Source organism: Balaenoptera ricei, chromosome 1, assembly GCF_028023285.1.
Source record: "Balaenoptera ricei isolate mBalRic1 chromosome 1, mBalRic1.hap2, whole genome shotgun sequence".
Taxonomy (NCBI): Eukaryota; Metazoa; Chordata; class Mammalia; order Artiodactyla; family Balaenopteridae; genus Balaenoptera; species Balaenoptera ricei.
The window spans coordinates 81,691,142-81,713,341 of NC_082639.1; the positions used below are offsets into that span (position 1 = coordinate 81,691,142).

Genomic DNA, 22,200 nt, shown 5'->3' on the forward strand with positions numbered 1-22,200 from the left:
CAATGAGAAAGGACTATCATACCGCCAAAACAGATAGTAATAACTGCCAATGTTATCTTTGATTGATAGCTTGAATTTTATATGCAAACATATAAAATTGTGTGCAGTGATAAGCAGACTTTTATATTTTATATAACTTGTCCAAAATTAATTTGAAGAGCAACAAAGGGCTGACAGCTTTTTGTTTTGCTAAATAAGGGCATTACAGAAAATAACAAACAAAAAAACCCACTCACTAGCATAAATTTCAAATGTAAAAGGATACTGTAACACAGAAAAGGATGGACACAATTTAAAGGTAAACACATAAAGTTTTATAAATTTAGCCTAAGAGAAAACAAATTATATTGAGAATAATATTTTTATTTCATCATGAACTTTATGATAAAAAACTCTTATCTCAAAGAGCATTTGGAAACATACTTAGTGTTTTAAAGAAAAAAGGAGTGCAAAGCATAACAAAGTTATCAGAGGAGCTTAACAGAGAGGCTTTAATGGGTGGTTCTAATTAATTTACCAGTTCATGTTAACTATAAGATTTCTACAACTTTAGCAATACTTTTCAATTTTTTCTGGAATATAATCTTTTTCTCAAAACAAAAAATACTGGGCAGCAGAATGGTCAGTCTCCCAGCGGTGTCTGGGTAGGGTCAGCGTGAGGCCGCGGGCTCCAGGGACAGCGGAGGCAGCTGCTGCCGGCTAGGCTTGGGACCTGGGACTCGAGAGTCCACACCACCCACGCGGTGGGCACCTCGCGGTGAAGCTGAGGCTCAGGGAGGCTCCGCTGAGCACCTGGGGCCGCCGCCACACACAGACCTTGTTCCTGGTGCGCCTCACTTCCCAGCTGCTCAGGGCTGTTCCCGGGTAGGCTGCAGTGGGTCCTGGCCTGTCTCAGGGGTGCTGGGCAGGCAGGCCTGCAGGCCTCACTACAGCACGCAACCAACAGGCCCAAGTGGCGTTGCCTCCCTCCCTGGCAGGCGGGTCCATCTGGAGCTTGAGGAGATGCTGCTCCTCAGGAAGATATCCATCAGCCCCCTGGGGAGCTGGGTGACCTGGAGAGCTGGCTACCTCCTGCCCAGACTGGACGCTGGGGTCCCAGGGACTGTGTCTCCACCCCAACTCTATGAGTGTCCGCCCAGCCAGGTGGGGGAATGGGTCAAGCAGTGGGGTAAGGAGGTCTGGGATGCACCCCAGATGCAGCGCAAAAACACACTCAAGATCTGCCGGCACAAGATGAATCATCTCAAGTACCGCAAGCTGGTCAAGAGGACCCAGTACCTACTGCGGAAAGTCAAGGAAGGACGCCCGAAACGGCAGCAAATCACGTTCAAGAGAGACCTGAAGCGCATCTGGTGGAAGGCGGGCCTGAAGGAAACCCCCACAGGCTGGCAGACCCTCAAGATCCACCTGAGGGGCAAATGCATCTCCTATCTCTCTCCCGCACCCCTATTACTGCTGATGACCCGTTGTAATAAGTATTCAGAGAACTCAGCTAAAAACAAAAACCAAAAAATTCTGAGTATTACCTCCCCCCATGACAGTAGCTGGATTTAAGAATTATTGATTAAAATAACAAAACCACCACGACTTTTTGATAACTTCTGTATGTTACAAATATGCAAGATCTATTATTTGTTCATTCAATATTAAATGTTTAATACACATATTGATTTCCAGACCCACTGCAGAGATCCACAGCCCACTCTGTTTCTCCAGTCATTTCTCTCTTTATAGCGAGTTTCCCACTACAGAAAGTATCAAATAGCTCACTAAGCTGGCTTATCTTTAAAATCATTTCCAATCCTGAGATTATAAGATTCTGGGACAATGTAAACTTCTCAAAAGAATTTAGAAATTTCTAGAGAAATTACAGTTTGATCCAATATTTAAGTGCTCTCCCTCCTAAAATTCTATGTAGACAACGGTAAAGAAATTTTAAAAGCTACAACCCCACAGGGAGAAGAAAACAGTGGTGGGCAGATGGCAGCACATTTTTGTATGATGAACGGAAAGCAGATGAGGGACTTCCACGTTAAGACTGCAGACTGAACCCACACATCTAATTTTGCTCCCTCCCAAAACCCTACTAAAACAAGATAAAGAAAATGTTGCTGTTGTTTTGTTCTGTTTTTAGGACACAAACCATAAGGATCGAGGGAATGGAAGAAACCAACAGCAACAAAATTTTGGAAGCTGGAAAGATGGATGAGTGATAACTGATTTGGTCAAAGACAAATTATAAGACAGCAGTGCTGACAACTAAGAACAAACCCACTTTACGCTACAGAATCCTCAAAGGGTTCAGGAACTGCCAGAACACAGAGGGGGAAGGGAGACTAAAGAAAGAAAGGATCAGGTGAAAGCTGTTTGAACAGTTAGAAACCTAGAGCCCATGCCTCTCCCGAGTTGCTGAGTGACCCAACCTCAATGAGGCAGCAGGTTAGAGATTTATTCTCTAAAAAGGGTAAATCACACATGGTGGAAGATGAAGGTATCCTAACAAAAAGAGGCAAATTATATGTCCCTTCATATTAAATGCTCTATGGCTCATTACCTAGCCCTCTTTTCCTGAGTTCCCAGACCACTGGCAACTAGACCTCTGGCCTCCAAGCAGAAAACTGGGATACTCTCTGGGAAATCTGACCAGGCCAAACGGAAAGATAGACACTGGAGAGAGCCTCAAACAGCCCACCCAAACCAATGATTTCAATCCTGACCACACACTGGAATCACCTGGGCAACTTTCGAAAATACTGGTGCTAATCTATGCAGACAGAAATCAGAATAGTGGTTGCCTCTGGGCAAGGAGTGAGGAAGATAGAAGGGATATGAAGGAATTTTCTAGGGGTTTCACTATGCTCTGTACCTTGTGTTCATTACACAGGTGTACACACAGCAAAATCATCAAACTATACACTTAAAATCTATATATTTTACTGTGTGCAATCACACTTAAATTTTTAAAAAATACTGCTACCTGATGTATTTGGTCTCTCAGTCACAAGTAAACACCCAAGGAGGATTACCAGACCTCTGAAGAGGGCCTCTACTGCTGAGACTATACCAAACAGAAAAAAAGTAACTTGGAGAAAACAAGCTATGCAAGGAAAAAGAAAGCTTAAAGAAACTGTCTTTAACAATCTCAGGTAGGTAAGAGATATGGCATCTATGAAACAAGAAAAGAGACAGAGGAATAAGTAACTGAGTAGAGGATGGGAAGCTAAACCTACAGGCCTGCACAAGGGCATATGGTCAACGGGCTGATGTGCCTCGCTCACAGAGCCCCAGAAAGGCTCAGCCCTTGAGAGTCTCGAGGGACATAGTCAGTGGGGAAGAAGTATGGGGCTGAAGAGCAGGTTACTGGTTTAAAGTATGGTAAAGTCTGTACATGGACCTCCAGTTTCCCTTCTCCACTATTCACATCCTCTCATAAATTTATTCTCTGGAAACAGTGACTTGGAGAGACTCCAGACTCAAGAAGAGTGGAGCGAGGCTCAAGGCTGAAAGCCAAGGAATAAAGCAGAAGTATGTGCGGTGATAGCAGCCCTCACCCACAGGCCAGTTCCTCCGTGCAGCTCTCAGAACACTGGGAGCCAAGCATGGTACGTGCCTCACACTTGGATTTAAATGTCCCTTTTGCATGCAGCCAAACCAATTTTCATCACAGCACTTCTCCTAGTGGAGGATAAAGGTCTTCTGAATTTCTACAACTCCTCTTAGACTCTCAATTTCTTAAAGGCAGGGGCAGCATCTTAATCAGCTTCATATCCCCAGAGCCTAACACAGTTACGCTCTATGTTAAACACTCTATAAATCTTTAATTGGTCCCAGACACTGGAGATAACATACAAGAAGAGATTTAAAAACCTTGGAAAACGAGAGCATACAAGGTGTAATTTGGACTAGGTCTTGAAGGGACATTAAAGATTTAGGATTTATTGATGAAATGACGTCTAGGATTTGTTTTAAAATAATCCCAGAGCCACTCTCCCCACCCCCCAAAATCAGCTGTATCTCTATATACTGGCCACAAATGTTTTAAAATATCACTTACAATAATATTTAAAAAATCAAATACCTAAGAATAAATAAGAATAGATGTGGGACTTCCCTGGTGGCACAGTGGTTAAGAATCCGCCTGCCAATGCAGGGGACACGGGTTCGAGCCCTGGTCCGGGAAGATCCCTCATGCCGCGGAGCAACTAAGCCCGTGCACCACATCTACTGAGCCTGCACTCTAGAGCCCATGAGCCACAAATACTGAAGCCTGCGCGCCTAGAGCCTGCGCTCCGCAACAAGAGAAGCCACCACGATGAGAAGACTGCACACCGCAACGTAGAGTAGCCCCCATTCGCCACAACTATGTGCAGCAATGCGACCAACAGATATCAGAGCTTATTATAAAGTTACATCAGTTGATACTGATATTGGTGCAAGGATAACAAATAGACCAATGAAACAGAATATTGTCCAGAAACAGATCCACACTTATACAGTCACCTGATTTATGAAAAAGTGTCACACAGTGCAGAAGGGCAAGGATGGTATATTCAGTAAATGGTGCTGGGTCAAATAGATACCCATATGGTATAAAGTGAATCTGGACCCCTACAATCCATCTGGAATTTACTGTAAATTGTACATCTTAAATACGAAAAGTAAAACAAAATAAAACTTCTGTACAGTAACATGGGGAAATATCTCCATATTCTTAGGCTAGGCAAAGATTTCTTAAGTAGGGCACAAAAAGCAGTAATCATAAAGGGAAGGATTAAGTATATTTCATTAAAATTAACAATTTCCATTCATCAAAAAAAGGCCATTAAAAGAGTGAAAAGGCAACATACAGAGTGTAAAAAGATTAAGTCCAGAAAGGACTCATGGAAGATAGATGTGTATACACACACACACACACACACACACACAGAACTCATATCCAGAATAAAGAATTACAGACCAATTAAAAAAAAAAAATAGACTTAACAGGCACTTCACAAAAGACGACATATAAATGGCCAACAAAAGATACCCAACCACAATCATCAGAAAAATGTAAATAAGACCACACATATATTACTGCACTTTTACCAAAATAGCAAAAAATTTTAAAACTGACAAGCATTAGCAAGGATATGAGGTAAATGGAATACCATTCCCTGATAATTGGTAGAACACTTCGGGAAAATGTTCAACTGTATCTAATGCTAAAGTTTTATCATTCACGTATCTCATAAACCAAGAGTTCCACTCCTAGATATAAACCTCAACCTAGCAATGTTCTGTTTCTTGATCTGTGATAGTATACTTACTAAAAATTCTTTACCTGCATACTCAAGATTGTGCACTTTTTAAAATATATTATACTACAATAAGTTTTCTAAGATTTCTTTGACACAAATTTCTCAGAGACATTAAGACTAGCATCTTAGAATAGAAAAGGAGCTTCTGGTAAACAGCAGAAAGTTTATTAATAAAATTTTTAAAAAACAAAACAAAAAAAGTTGCTAACACATTTCAACCCAGAATAAAGGTAAAAACTAGGAACAGATAACTTTTCTTGATCTTCACGAAGCACTGGATTTCTTTCAGCAATAAAAGGAGTCTGTTATTCTAGGAGTCTGTTATTCTACACTGCAACCCAAAGAAATCTTTGCAAGAAAATGCTACTTTTTGAAATCACCTCTAACAACAACAGATAGGAGGAAAGTGAAGAAACCATTCCAAAAGTTTTGGTTAACTCTTCGGTGAGAGGATGCCAGCTGAGTTGATCTGTGAAGCCCAAAAGACAGAAATAAAGCCACAAAGAAATCACAGCAACTCTAAAGCAAACACCAACACCACAATCCAACCTACCGGAAATTCTGTGGTTAATTTGAGGCTTGCCCCGCTAGTCATAAGGTGATTCAGTGATGGCTACAAACGCTCCCCAAGTGCATCCTTGGGCGTCCTCTAGCACACCTGGCTCGCCCATCACCTGCCTGGAGACACGGCCTTGCGCAGAATCCCAGAGGCCAAATAAAGACGCCAACTTTGCAAGAGGCGTGGACGGTCTCGCCCCATCAGGTCACCCAGAAGGAACAGACTCCTGGCCTCCAAGGCGGGGGTGAGGAGTCAGTATTCCCCACAGGATTTACGAGGAAGCGCTCCCGAAGCTGCCTCGTCCCTCCACCTCCCCGGGATTCCACTGGAAGTCCCGCTGGCGAGTTTCTTCCCCAGCGCCCACGGGAGGAGGGTCGCGGCGACCACAGGGAACTTAGGCCCCAGGGGGCCGGGCGCGCCCTGCCCGCTCGCGCCGCAAGTTTTGTTGGCGGCCCCCACTCGCCGCGTCTCGGCCCGGCTGTGCGCCCCGCGGAACCCGGGCTCGCGGCCCGCCCGGCCTGGCGCGGCGCCCCTCACCTTGGAAACGTTGGGTGGACTCCGCCGTAAACATTAACTTCCCATCCAGCCGGCAGCCGCGCCGCCGCGTCTCAGCGCCTCGGCCTCTCTCCCGGCTCCGCCGTCCGCCGTCCGCGACCCCTCTTGAGAGCCGCGCTCACTCAGGAGTTCGGGGCCGCCTCAGACCCTGACCCACTCCCCCCGCGCCGCCGCGGTTTCAACTACCACCCAACCCCTAGTGTGCCCGCCACCGGCTCCTCCCGGGTCCGGCCCGGTCGCGTCAGGAAGGCTCAAGGCGCAGGCGCGGCAGGGCCTTAAAGAGACCGGGCCGCCCTACCGCATAATAGGTTCGAGCAGGTTAGGGGCCGGGCCGGCCGGCTGAGAAAAGGAGAAGCCGAAGGGATTGGACCGTGGGGAACGGGGGCGGGGAACTCCCGCTTGTTCCTCCGCCTCTCTTTCAAAGCTCCGGAGGTCGGACCCACAAATTGCTGACTTCCCCAGTCTCTTGAACCGCCCCTTGCCTGTAAGAGCTGCACCAGACACTCCCCCTCCTCGAAGCGACCCCGCGCGTAAGGCTGCGGGCCTCGCATTGCTGCACAGCTTATGCGCATGTCTCCAGGTTGCGGCCACGGGATGCAGACGCGCAAGCTTCGAAAGGCCGCCCGGGCTTCCCCGAGAGGTGACCTGGTCACTCTCAAAAACAATAATTAGGGCTTCCCTGGTGGCGCAGTGGTTGAGAGTCTGCCTGCTAATGCAGGGGACACGGGTTCGAGCCCTGGTCTGGGAAGATCCCACATGCCGCGGAGCAACTGGGCCCGTGAGCCACAACTGCTGAGCCTGCGCGTCTGGAGCCTGTGCCCCGCAACGGGAGGGGCCGCGATAGTGAGAGGCCCGCGCATCGCGATGAAGAGTGGCCCCCGCTTGCCACAACTGGAGAAAGCCCTCGCACAGAAACGAAGACCCAACACAGCCATAAATAAATAAATAAATAATAAAAATAAGTAAATTAAAAAAAAAAACAATAATTAACGTGTAAATGGCACTTGTGATTGCAAATCACTCTACCATCAGTCGTCTCGACACATTGGATTTATGCGGAGTCCGGCAGGGACATGGGCACAAATATGTGAGGTCCAGCTGGGCAGTCATCCAATATCAACGAAGAAATTCTTAGAAGGAAAGTACTTAAGAACAGAAACAACCTACTAATTCCGGTCTAATCCCAGGAAAGACAGGCAAAAAATGATAATAATAATAACAAAGGCAATATAAATTACTTTGATTATACATTTACAAGTGACAAAATGATAGTAATTAGCACCAAAAAAAAATTGCCTAGAAATTAGGTAACCCTGGTTATTACCTAATTTAAATTTATAATCTCCAGAAGGGGTTCCACTGTAATAAGCATTTCAGAAAAAGAAAAATTCTCCATTTTTTAAAAAAACAAGATTAAGAAATACCAAAAAATAGGAAGTAGAGCCATGCCCTCCACCCAACTAAAAACTTGAAATTGCATCTGAGGCAAAATTTTGCATAACTTCAGATTATGCCATTATTTAAAGTAATTTCAACTAACAGTTTCATTGCATCTGAATCCATCTTGTATAAGAAAGCTAAAATACATTTTGTTAATCTACCTTTCCTTCCTATATTCCATCTATCAGCAAATCCTATAGATTTTACGTCCCAAAATTTCCTTGAATCTGTCCTCTACTAGCTCCTTCATCACCACCCTAGTCCAAACTCCCTTTGTCTGGGAGGGCCAGAGGCCTGGGAGGGCTACAAATTTAGTCTCTAATTGGTTTACCCTCATGCCCTCTAGTCCCTCTCTAATTTCTTCACACAAATGGCTGTGTGATCTTTTATCTTCCCAGCATGTACCACTTCAATGGCCTCCCACTTCCTTAGACAAAACCTCTTAACTAACCTGCATGGTCTGGTGGCCTGCCCACCTCTCCACCTCTTCTCACTGCTCAGACCACATTCCATCCTGTCTCTGTTCCAGCCAGACTGGCCTCTTCCAATTCCTCAGTTTTCTCCCTCCACAGACCTGCATATGCTTTGCTTTGTGCCTGGAAGTCTCTTCCAATCCTCCTCCTTCTGACCACACCTCTAGTCTCTACCTCTGAGAAGCACCTTCACACTTCCCTATCTTGGTCCATTCCTATCACATGACACTGAAACTGTAATTATATGATTATTTTGGTGAATTTTTGTTTCCCCCTCACTGGACTAATTACATCAATAAGGCCAGGAGCTTGGTTTTCTTTGGTTCATGGTTGTATTTCCATATTTGTTCAATATTTGTTTTGTTTCATCAATAAATGAGAATCATAGAATGCCAGAACTTGAACTAGATATGGCTTGAAGGTTACCTAAGTCATAGATAGGTAAAATGTCACAATCTGACATTTGGAATCAGAGTCTAAAAAGAACTCCAGTTATTTTTAAACTGATTTTATATCGTTTTAGCTGGGCTGTCAGAAGATCCTTTGGGTAACCTTTAAAACTGAGTTCTCAAAGTACCTGTATGAAGCCCTGAATTAATAATGATAGCTATGGGATGGGCCCACATGAACCTAATAATAATTTTTGCTTCAAGGGAGGAAGATTGAATGATTGGGAGTCAGGGCTGGGAAGGAGACTTGACTGCCTGCCCCTTTGTATACCTTCTTAACTTAAAGTGATGTGAATATATTACCTACTTGAAAATAAATAAATGACACAAAAGAGTGCATACTCTATGATTCTATTTATTTGAAATTCTACGAAAAAAATCGTAACCGGTTGCCTCTGGCAGGAAATTGACTGGGAAGGTGTATGAGAGAAATTTCTGGGTCATAAAACCCTCCCGCACTTGAACTAGGCTGGGACCTGGGACCTGGGACCCTTTACTGAAGTGCTTGTACCTGTACAAATGTTTCCTTGAGCAACAGAATACAAAGAAACTATAAGGGACTAAAAATAACTGTGCACTTGTGCAGTTGGGGCAATTATGAACAATAAGATACAAAAAGGCCACAAATGAACTGCTGTTTCTAAGATGCCAGGAGCAAAAGCAGGGTACTACGCAGGACCCCTGCACATAGCACCACCAAGGGGGTGGACAGACCCCCTAAGCTATGCCTCCTGCCCAAGGGAACCAGCTTGCCCCCTGACCCCTAGGAGTGAGTAAGAGCACCTGTTACTTGTTTTTGCTCTCTCATGCTGCACCAGGAGCCCCAATAACTTGCCTGAATTTCTTGTCTGGCCTCTTACCAATTTCTACTGATTAGAGAGTCCAAGTACTCAAATCAGTAGCACACTATTGGTGGGAATGTAAATTGGTGCAGCCACTATGGAAAATTGTATGGAGATGCCTCAAAAAATTGAAAATAGAACTACATACAATCTAGCAATTTCACTTCTGGGTATTTATCTGAAGAAAATGAAAACACTAATTTTAAAAGATATGTGCAGGCTCTCTCGGCCTGTACGGTGGCGGAGGTTCGGATGGTCCCCGGGCCTGTGGCCGCCTGGCCTTCAACGGCTGGGGCGCAGGGCAGGAGCGCGCGGCCGCCCTGAGTCTAGTGAGGCTGGCGCCGCGGCCGGGCCGGGTCCGAGGCTCCCGGTCCCTGAACGCGTGGAGGGCAGCGGCCTGGTCTGGCCTCCGCCACGTTGTCGGTGAAAGATGGATGCTTGAAGCATAGACTGCTGCTAGCTGACTACTTACTATCTGGGAGCACAAAGATGACCTAAGGATGTCCTAGGTGAGGAACTTGACAACTTGATCTTCGGGAGTTGCTTAGAGTATTCAAAATTTCCAGGATTGCTAAAAAAAATACTGCTTTTGGATAGTCCAAAAATGTACATCTAAAACAGTGGGGCTATAAATAAAATAATTTAATGTGCTTCTTGGAAAAAAAAAAAAAAAGATATGTGCAGGGAATTCCCTGGAGGTCCAGTGGTTAGGACTCCGTGCTTGCACTGCAGGGGGCACGGGTTCGATCCCTGGTCGGGGAACTAAGATCCTACAAGCCTTGCGGCACGGCCAAAAAAAAAAAAGGTAAAAAAGATATGTGTATCACTGCAGGATTATTTACAGTAGCCAAGATACGGAAGCAACCTAAGAGTCCATCAGAAGATGAATGGATAAAGATACGGTGTATATATACACAATGGAATGTTAGACATAAAAAAGAATGAAATCTTGCCATTTGCAACAACATGGAAGTAACTAGAGGGTATGTATGCTAAGTAAAATAAGTCAGGCAGAGAAAAACAAATATCATGTGTTTTCTCTTACATGTGGACTCTGAAAAACAAAACAAACAAATAACATAACAAAATAGAAACAGACTCAGACACAGAGAACAAACTGGTGGTCACCAAGGGGGAAGGGGATTGGGTGAAATAGGTTAAGGGGATTAAGAGGTACAAATGTCCAGTTATAAAATAGATAAGTCATGGGAATGTAATGTAGAGAATATAGTCAATAATGTTGTGATAACTTTGGTGACAGACTGTAACTAGACTTATCGTGGTGATCATTTCATAACATATAAAAATATCAAATCGCTATGCTGTACACCTGAAACTAATATAATACCCTGAGTCAATTATACTTCAGTTTAAAACAAATAAGCTAACACACGGTTGAGCACTCTCTGTGTGTATTGGCTAAGGGCTATACATACTTTATTTCTTTTAATCCTCATACTATCCTCATGAGGCATATATCATTATAACCCCCTTGCATATGAGAAAACTGACACTTAGTAAATACCATGTAACTTGCTCCCATTTATACAAATGGAAAATGGTGGGGCAGGGCTTTGAAACCAGTCCGTCTAATGTCAGAAGTGGTTTATATTACTTACCCACTAGATCAAGAGCTTTGCAATGATTGAAATCATATTTTATCTTAGACTATTCAGTTGCCCCAGCACTTTGCGTAGTAGCTGTTCAATGTATTTTGAATGAATGATAAAGAACAAGCTTGGTTGTTGATTTTATTGGTACAAATTACACATTTTTAGTTGGTACAAATTGTACATATATATATAAAATATTCTAAATAATCCAAATAATCAGTACCATTGTGCTAAGTGCCTGAGACGTACTATCTCTAATGAGGTCATGGGCCTGAGGAGAGAAGCTTCTACCATTAGCTCTGACCTTCCAATTTATTTGATGAAAGAGTTTACACCTTAATTTTTTACTGAAAAATTAAAATTAATTTTTTTATTTTTAATAAATAAAATTTGTATAAATAATAAAATTAACATTAAAGCTAATTCTAACTAGAGAAATAGCTAATTCTTACCCCTCCCAAGTGCTTGAGCACTTGCATAAGTGAAATCCCACTATGTGAATTCCACACCAACACCGCCTCTGCTCCAGCTTTCTGCCCTCGGCTGTTCACACTCTGAAACTAGAGTAGAAGATAGAGGAAGTATGGGGGCAGTGGGCAGGGGCACCCTCCTCAGAGACAGTTGAGTATGAGGCAAATTCAGTTAGCAATTCAAGATTCCTTATGTTCTAATACCACACACCCTTATCATTGATTTGTTTCACTGTCCAGGAGGGGAACAGAAGGAGGGTCTGAGCTCTAATCCCCTCTAAACCGGGCAAGGGTTAAGTATCCGAACCCAGCGCTCTCAACTGCCAAAAGTGTTTTATAAGTCAGCCATGTGAGCCTCATTGCTCACAGAAAGGAAAGGCAAGGGAGGCATTCCCCTGAGAGGCAAAAACTACCCAGAGTACAGAAAAGGAACTCACCAGTGGAGTCAAACTCACTGCCCGCTCTCACTTTGAGCAGCTGGCATCTGGAGCTTCCAGAGAGAACCAGGGCATCTCGGTTACATTCTAGGATTGCGCTGTCCAATACATCAGCCACTGGCCACATGTGACTATTTACATTTAAACTTAAATTAAAATTTCAGTTTCTCAGTCGCGCTCACACCTTTCAAGTGCTTAACAATAGCCACATGTGGCTGCTTGTTACTAGGGCAGCACACATAGACTATTTCCATCTATCAGAAAGTTCTCTTGGCAGAACTATTCTAGAAAAAGAAGAAACAACACTCCATTGTGACCTCCAGCTAATATTCAAATATTTTTTGCTTTGAAACCTGAAGGCTCACAATGAAATAGTGAAAGCCTATTTCACTCAGCTCAATGCTTTCCACAGCACAAATCCAAAAGGCACTCAAGCACAAAAACTGTGGCCTCTCCTTATACCAAGTTTATAAGAATGGCTTTAACCTCACCACTTCACCTCCACTGCATTCTATTGTTTGCAAGACACATTATCTAAGGAAAGAACATTGTTTGTTAAGAGGAACACAACTCTATTGCCATCTCTTGGCGCTTGTGCACAGGTAGGGACAATATCTGCCACAGTTGTGGTAAAGAACCTGCTCTTGGGCTCTAGAGGTTGGACATCATTTCTACGTGTGATATCAGACATTCACAGTATCAACCCAACAACAGCTTTTGAAATTGTGCCACCAAAATGGGACATCGATAGAGTGCTTATTTCCACCTCACCCACCAAAGGAGAAGTCTATTCTTTTCTTGACTGTCTGAAATATCTTGTTTTACCGCAAGACAAAATTTAGTGCGACTATAGTAGCAATTCTAATCTATCCAATTATCTGGGAACTAGTAACCTCCAAATTAATGCATGTGACTAGATTGTGACCTAAAATTTCAAGTGTGCTTGCCAAAAGTGTGTTTAACCTCACTGAGCTCCAATCTTCTTGTCTATAAACTGGAGATAATAAAAGTATCTATGTAAGTGTTGAATTAAATGAAATAATATATGCAAGGCACAGAATAAGCATTCAACGAATGGTAATTGCTATTATCCAAAGCCACAAAGCACCAACATGCAAAAAATTTTAAATAGATTTTAAACAGACTCTTAAGTAGAAAAATCCTGACTCTACCACCTGCTTATTGTTTGGCCTTTGACCTCTGTAAGCTTCAGTTTCTTCATCAGACAAATAAGGATAAGACTTGCCAACAACAGATGTGTTATTTCATGTGAAAATTCTCTAACAACAGTAAAGTACAAACTTTAGCTAATGTTAATTAGTACTCTGTCCCCACCTCTACCAAAAAGGAAATTAGGAAACTACAATAGGAAGGTGTTACTTTATGGTAAAATTAATTTAGCTTTTATTATGGCCTGTGCTCCTAAACAGGACTGGGAAGCAACCACTGCTGAAGTCATCACTGAAAGGCCATACAACCATCAACATTAGGACCAAATGCTAGTAACCAGCATTTTCCTCAGCTGATCTTTTTCTCAACGTGAGAAATTTGAAACCCATACAGACACATTGTCTCCTCTGAGAAAGCACATTCAAAAAAGATAACCAGCAGCCAATTACAGCAAGGAGAGAAATGGTATTGAATTACAAAAGGCACTTACTAAAATAATCTTTCTTACAGGTGTGGAATTAAACCTAACACTTCATAAATTTTTGTTCCTCGCTCAAATGGCCACAATACAATGAGATAACATTCTCAAAATAAAACTGAAATGTTAACAGCTGTTCCTGTGATTTGAAGATTAAGGAAGGTAGATTAACCCTGACTCAGTAACAAAATATCTTCTGTACAGTAACTACATTTTTATAAGTTTTAATATAAAATCAAACATTGTTTTAGACATTTACCTGTTTCCTATTAGGGTTTCTAAAGGCAGAAGTCATTTTGGTGGTAACCATGATAAGCAAAGACAGGGAGACTGGGGATTTGAATTGAATTTACAGCTGACTCATAGGGAGTGTTTACAAGACATTGCCACTGGGATCCACCCATTTAACACCCTTTCAGTTCCACCCTATACAGTTGCTAGGTAGTATCCTTAGGGGAAGCCGAGAATGTGGAGGACTAGGAATGCAATAAACAAAGGTTTCTGGGCATGAGTGCTAATTGATTTTGTTTTTCTTCCACCTTTCCTTCTTTTCTTCCTCCATCCCTCCCTTTTCTTTCTTTCACTTTCCTTCCTTCAATGACTTGATTTGTCTCAGAATGACAATTGTGTACTAATTGTTACTGTGTTTGGGGTGCCGAGTCTGAGGCATTGGTTAGAAGCTTCTATATATTAGGTGGTTTCAGCACTTGAATTTGACATTAGACAAAATTACTAACTTGGTAGAACTTACCCTTTTGGGTTTTTTTTAACCCTTTAACTGAGGTTTTGGAATACTACAGGCTTTTGTGTTCTATTAATGGGTATTGCATTTGTGTTATTCAGGACTATTAATTGAGAGTTTCTATGAAATACAAAGGCAAGTGATACACCTTGTGAGAGATATCTAAATGGAGATATTCCATTCTCCATGAGCTGGGCTATGGAAGTACTTTTTATCTATCATCTCATTTAATCTTCACCATAACCCTATTATTATCCTCATTTACAAGTGAACCCAAGCAAATCACTAAGAATGCTTCATTTATTTATTCATTCAATCATTCATTCATAAAGGTATTAAGGACATACAATTGTGTCAGGCACTTTCCTAAGAGGAAGGATAATAACTAACATTCTTAGCTCGTACAACATGTCAGCAATAATATAATGTGCTTCCAAATGAGGCAGCCATCATTAGAACCATTTAAAAGATGAGGAAGCTATGGCTGGTCCAAAGTCACAGGGACAGAAAAATGAAAAGCAAAAATACAAGCATAATTCTGTCTTCACTGCAAAATCTGTGTTGTCTGGAGTTACAAAATGTAGTACCTGTGTTCAGACTTTAGTTTAAGAACATATGGTCTGGAGTAGAAGACAGACATGTGAACAAATAAATGGACAATACTGATATGTTCTATTATATGGAGATATAGTATGGCGGGAACATACGGTATGGGGGTGACCTAACCTGGCCAGGGAGTTGTACTATTTTTATTTGTCCGCATCCCTTTCCATCTTCTGTGAACAAGTATAGGCACCTGACTCAAGCTAAGCCAATCACGTTACCTTAACCCTCTGACCATAGTAACTGGGTCAAGGAGGTAAGCCTGGGAGAGTCCTGACTGAGAATTTTTCAAACCAGAGCTGCAAAAGTAAAGTCCCTTTGCCCTCTCATTATGAAGCTCTAAGGATTTGAGCCCAGAGATCCTGGCTATTCTCAGAAAACTAAAAATGAAATGGAGAGCATCCTGAAGATATACAATCCTTGGTTCCAGTCAATCCTGCCTTTCCTAAGCCTCTGTTGCTCTGATTTTTCTTTTTCTTTTTTTTTCCCCCCTTCTAAATCTTTTTGCCTTAATGCCTGGCCTAAGTTTTTTTTTTTTTTTTGAATTTTTGTATTTTATTTTATTTATTTTTTTATGCAGCAGGTTCTTATTAGTCATCCATTTCATACACATCAGTGTATACATGTCAATCCCAATCGCCCAATTCATCACACCCCCACCCCCACCCCCACCCCCCCGCGGCTTTCCGCCCTTGGTGTCTACACGTTTGTTCTCTACATCTGTGTCTCAATTTCTGCCCTGCAAACCAGTTCATCTATACCATTTTCCTAAGTTCCACATATATGCATTAATATATTTGTTTTTCTCTTTCTGACCTACTTCACTCTGTATTACAGTCTCTAGATCCATCCACGTCTCACAAATGACCCAATTTCGTTCCTTTTTATGGCTGAGTAATATTCCATTGTATATATGTACCACTTCTTTATCCATTCATCTGTCGATGGGCATTTAGGTTGCTTCCGTGACCTGGCTATTGTAAAGAGTGCTGCAATGAACATTGGGGTGCATGTGTCTTTTTGAATTACGGTTTTCTCTGGGTATATGCCCAGTAGTGGGATTGCTGGGTCATATGGTAATTCTATTTTTAGTTTTTTAAGGAAACTGCATACTGTTCTCCATAGTGGCTGTATCAATTTACATTCCCACCAACAGTGCAAGAGGGTTCCCTTTTCTCCACACTCTCTCCAGCATGTGTTTGTAGATTTTCTGATGATGCCCATTCTAATTGGTGTGAGGTGATCCCTCACTGTAGTTTTGATTTGCATTTCTCTAATAATTAGTGATGTTGAGCAGCTTTTCATATGCTTCTTGGCCATCTGTATGTCTTCTTTGGAGAAATGTCTATTTAGGTCTTCTGCCCATTTTTGGATTGGGTTGTTTGTTTTTTGAATATTGAGCTGCATGAGCTGTTTGTATATTTTGGAGATTAATCCTTTGTCTATTGATTCATTTGCAAATATTTTCTCCCATTTTGAGGGTTGTTTCTTCGTCTTGTTTATGGTTTTCTTTGCTGTGCAAAAGCTTTTAAGTTACATTAGGTCCCATTTATTTATTTTTGTTTTTATTTCCATTACTCTAGGAGGTGGATCAAAAAAGATCTTGCTGTGATTGATGTCAAAGAGTGTTCTTCCTATGTTTTCCTCTAAGAGTTTTATAGTGTCCAGACTTACATTTAGGTCTTGAATCCATTTTGAGTTTATTTTTGTGTCTGGTGTTAGGGAGTGTTCTAATTTCATTCTTTTACATGTAGCTGTCCAGTTTTCCCAGCATCACTTATTGAAGAGACTGTCTTTTCCTTTGTCATAGATTAGTTGACCATAAGTGCATGGGTTTATCTCTGGGCTTTCCATCCTATTTCATTGATCTATATTTCTGTTTTTGTGCCAATACCATATTGTCTTGATTACTGTAGCTTTGTAGTATAGTCTGAAGTCAGGGACTCTTTTTCCTCCAGCTTCGTGTTTTTCCCACAAGACCGCTTTGGCTATTCGAGGTCTTTTGTGCTTCCATACAAATTTTAAGATTTTTTGTTCTAGTTCTATAAAAAATGCCATTGGTAAATTGATAGGGATTGCATTGAATCTGTAGATTGCTTTACAGATAGTAAAGCAATATTGATTCTTCCAATCCAAGAACATGGTATATCTCTCCATCTGTTGGTATCATTTTTAATTTCTTTCATCAGTGTCTTATAGTTTTCTGCATATAGGTCTTTTGTCTTCCTAGGTAGGTTTATTCCTAGGTATTTTATTCTTTTTGTTGCAGTGGTAAATGGGAGTGTGTCCTTAATTTCACTTTCAGATTTTTCATCATTAGTGTATAGGAATACAAGAGATTTCTGTGCATTAATTTTGTATCCTGCTACTTTACCAAATTCATTGATTAGCTCTAGTAGTTTTCTGGTAGCATCTTTAGGATTCTCTATGTATAGTATCCTGTCATCTGCAAACAGTGACAGTTTTACTTCTTCTTTTCCAATTTGTATTCGTTTTATTTCTTTTTCTTCTCTGATTGCCATAGCTAGGACTTCCAAAACTATGTTGAATAATAGTGGTGAGAGTGGGCAACCTTGTCTCGTTCCTGATCTTAGAGGAAATGCTTTCAGTTTTTCACCATTGAGAATGATGTTTGCTGTGGGTTTGTCATATATGGCCTTTATTATGTTGAGGTACGTTCCCTCTATGCCCACTTTCTGGAGAGTTTTTATCATAAGTGGGTGTTGAATTTTGTCAAAAGCTTTTTCTCCATCTATTGAGATGATCATATGGTTTCTGTTCTTCAATTTGTTAATATGGTGTATCACATTGATTGATTTGCATATATTGAAGAATCCTTGCATCCCTGGGATAAATCCCACCTGATCGTGGTGTATGATAATTTTAATGTGTTGTTGGATTCTGTTGGCTAGTATCTTGTTGGGGATTTTTACATCTATATTCATCAGTGATACTGGTCTGTAATTTTCTTTTTTTGTAGTATCTTTGTCTGGTTTTGGTATCAGGGTGATGGTGGCCTCATAGAATGAGTTTGGGAGTGTTCCTCCCTCTGCAATTTTTTGGAAGAGTTTGAGAAGAATGGGGGTTAGCTCTTCTCTAAATGTTTGATAGAATTCACCTGTGAAGCCATCTGGTCCTGGACTTTTGTTTGTTGGAAGATTTTTAGTCACAGTTTCAATTTCATTACTTGTGATTGGTCTGTTCATATTTTCTATTTCTTCCTGGTTCAGTCTTGGAAGGTTATATGTTTCTAAGAATTTGTGCATTTCTTCCAGGTTGTCCGTTTTATTGGCATAGAGTTTCTTGTAGTAGTCTCTTAGGATGCTTTGTATTTCTGCGGTGTCTGTTGTAACTTCTCCTTTTTCATTTCTGATTTTATTGATTTAAGTCCTCTCCCTCTTTTTCTTGATGAGTCTGGCTAATGGTTTATCAATTTTGTTTATCTTCTCAAAGAACCAGCTTTTAGTTTTATTGATCTTTGCTATTGTTTTCTTTGTTTCTATTTCATTTATTTCTGCTCTGATCTTTATGATTTCTTTCCTTCTGCTAACTTTAGGTTTTGTTTGCTCTTCTTTCTCTAGTTCCTTTAGGTGTAAGGTTAGATTCTTTATTTGAGATTTTTCTTGTTTCTTGAGGTGAGATTGAATTGTTATAAACTTCCCGCTTAGAACCGCTTTTGCTGCATCCCATAGGTTTTGGATCGTCGTGTTTTCATTGTCATTTGTCTCTAGGTAGTTTTTGATTTCCTCTTTGATTTCTTCAGTGATCTCTTGGTTATTTAGTAATGTATTGTTTAGCCTCCATGTGTTTGTGTGTTTTACGTTTTTCTCCCTGTAATTGATTTCTAATCTCATAGCATTGTGGTCAGAAAAGATGCTTGATTTGATTTCAAGTTTCTTAAATTTACTGAGGCTTGATTTGTGACCCAAGATGTGATCTATCCTGGAGAATGTTCCATGCGCACTTGAGAAGAAAGTGTAATCTGCTGTTTTTGGATGGAATGTCCTATAAATATCAATTAAATCTATCTGGTCTATTGTGTCATTTAAAGCTTGTGTTCCCTTATTAATTTTCTATTTCAATGATCTGTCCATTGGTGTAAGTGAGGTGTTAAAGTCCCCCACTATTATTGTGTTATTCTCAATTTCATCTTTTATAACTGTTAGCAGTTGCCTTATGTATTGAGGTGCTCCTATGTTGGGTGCATATATATTTATAATTGTTATATCTTCTTCTTGGATTGATCCCTTGATCATTATGTAGTGTCCTTCCTGGTCTCTTGTAACATTCTTTATTTTAAAGTCTATTTTATCTGATATGAGTATTGCTACTCCAGCTTTCTTTTGATTTCCATTTGCATGGAATATCTTTTTCCATCCCCTGACTCTCAGTCTGTATGTGTCCCTAGGTCTGAAGTGGGTCTCTTGTAGACAGCATATAGATGGGTCTTGTTTTTGTATCCGTTCAACAAGCCTGTGTCTTTTGGTTGGAGCATTTAATCCATTCATGTTTAAGGTAATTATCAATATGTATGTTCCTATTTTCATTTTCTTAATTGTTTTGGGTTTGTTTTTGTAGGTCCTTTTCTTCTCTTGTGTTTCCCACTTAGAGAAGTTCCTTTAGCATTTGCTGTAGAGCTGGTTTGGTGGTGCTGAATTCTCTTAGCTTTTGCTTGTCTGTAAAACTTTTGATTTCTCCATCAAATCTGAATGAGATCCTTGCTGGGTAGAGCAATCTTGGTTGTACGTTCTTCCCTTTCATCACTTTAAATATATCATGCCACTCCCTTCTGGCTTGTAGAGTTTCTGCTGAGAAATTAGCTGTTAACCTTATGGGAGTTCCCTTGTATGTTATTTGTCATTTTTCCCTTGTTGCTTTCAATAATTTTTCTTTGTTTTTAATTTTTGCCAATTTGATTACTATGTGTCTCGGCGTGTTTCTCCTTGGGTTTATCGTGTATGGGACTCTGTGTGCTTCCTGGACTTGGATGGCTATTTCCTTTCCCATGTTAGGGAAGTTTTCAACTATAATCTCTTCAAATATTTTCTCGGGTCCTTTCTCTCTCTCTTCTCCTTCTGGGACCCCTATAATGTGAATGTTGTTGCGTTTAATGTTGTCCCAGAGGTCTCTTAGGCTGTCTTCATTTCTTTTCATTCTTTTTTCTTTATTCTGTTCTGCAGCAGTGAATTCCACTATTCTGTCTTCCAGGTCACTTATCTGTTCTTCTGCCTCAGTTATTCTGCTATTGATTCCTTCTAGTGTAGTTTTCATTTCAGTTATTGTATTGTTCATCTCTGTTTGTTTGTTCTTTAATTCTTCTAGATCTTTGTTGAACATTTCTTACATCTTCTCAATCTTTGCCTCCATTCTTTTTCCAAGGTCCTGGATCATCTTCACTATCATTATTCTGAATTCTTTTTCTGGAAGGTTGCCTATCTCCACTTCATTTAGTTGTTTTTCTGGGGTTTTATCTTGTTCTTTCATCTGTACATAACCCTCTGCCTTTTCATCATGTCTATCTTTCTGTGAATGTGGTTTTTGTTCCACAGGCTGCAGGATTGTAGTTCTTCTTGTTTCTGCTCTCTGCCCTCTGGTGGATGAGGCTATCTAAGAGGCTTGTGCAAGTTTCCTGATGGGAGGGACTGGTGGTGGGTAGAGCTGGCTGTTGCTCTGGTGAGCAGAGCTCAGTAAAACTTTAATCTGCTTGTCTGCTGATGGGTGGGGCTGGGTTCCCTCCCTGTTGGTTGTTTGGCCTGAGGCGACCCAACACTGGAGCCTACCCGGGCTCTTTGGTGGGGCTAGTGGCAGACTCTGAGAGGGCTCACTCCAAGGAGTACTTCCCAGAACTTCTGCTGCCAATGTCCTTGTCCTCATGGTGAGACACAGCCACCCCCTGCCTCTGCAGGAGACCCTCCAACACTAGCAGGTAGGTCTGGTTCAATCTCTATGGGGTGACTGCTTCTTCCTCTGGGTCCCGATGCGCATACTACTTTGTGTGTGCCCTCCAAGAGTGGAGTCTCTGTTTCCCCCAGTCCTGTCGAAGTCCTGCAATCAAATCCCACTAGCCTTCAAAGTCTGATTCTCTAGGAATTCCTCCTCCCGTTGCCGGACCCCCAGGTTTGGAGGCCTGACGTGGGGCTCAGAACTTTCACTCCAGTGGGTGTACTTCTGTGGTATAAGTGTTCTCCAGTTCGTGAGTCACCCACCCAGCAGTTATGGGATTTGATTTTATTGTGATTGCGCCCCTCCTACCGTCTCATTGTGGCTTCTTCTTTGTCTTTGGATGTGGGGTATCTTTTTTGGTGAGTTCCAATGTCTTTCTGTAAATGATTGTCGCTCTGATTTTTCTTTAATGCTGTGACCTCACCAAGAACCTCCAAGTGACTCATTCGTCATCAAGTATTTTCTGAACATTTACATATATATACTGCTTATATATAATATACTACTTATTATACAGGTTATTATTCTAGGCACTGTTCTAGGTACTGGGGATAGATACACGTGGTAGCCATCCTCTAATTTGGCCCCCAGTAGTCCTTGCTGCCTGTTCTTCATGTCCTTGTGTAGTCCCTCCCACAATGAGTAAGGGCTGGACTGTGTGACCTATAAAATACAGCAAAAACGATAGAGTATAACCTCTGAGACTAAGTCATTAGGACACTGTAGTTTTTCCCTGTTCTCTTAGATTGCATGCTTTGGGGGAAGCCAGCTGCTATGTGTGAGCAGCTCTATTAAGAACAAATATAGGATTTCCCTGATGGTCCAGTGGGTAAGACTCTGTGCTCCCATTGCAGGGGGTCCAGGTTCGATCCCTGGTCGGGGAACTAGATCCCGCATGCATGCTGCAACTAAGACCCAGATCAGCCAAAATAAATAAATAAATAAATATTTTTTAAAAATGGGGAAATGTTTATGACATTGGTTTTGTTAAATACGGCACCAAAAACACAGGCAACAAAAGAAAAAATACATAAATTGGATTTCATCAAAATTAAAAATGTGTCTGGACTTCCCTACTGGCACAGCGGTTAGGAGTCTGCCTGCCAATGCAGGGCACACGGGTTCA

The 22,200-nt window shown here is 41.4% G+C and overlaps 1 protein-coding gene across 6 annotated transcripts in view; it reads right to left on the reverse strand.

Annotated features, from left to right (window-relative positions):
- Positions 1 to 6,652, reverse strand: part of EVI5 (ecotropic viral integration site 5) — a 223,668-nt gene extending 217,016 nt beyond the window's left edge. For all 6 annotated transcript variants that reach the window (XM_059926358.1, XM_059926351.1, XM_059926347.1 and 3 more), the window contains exon 1: positions 6,397 to 6,652. The gene's annotated coding sequence lies outside the window, so the exon portion shown is untranslated. The remainder of the gene's footprint in view (positions 1 to 6,396) is intronic.
- Positions 6,653 to 22,200: the final 15,548 nt, after the last annotated feature.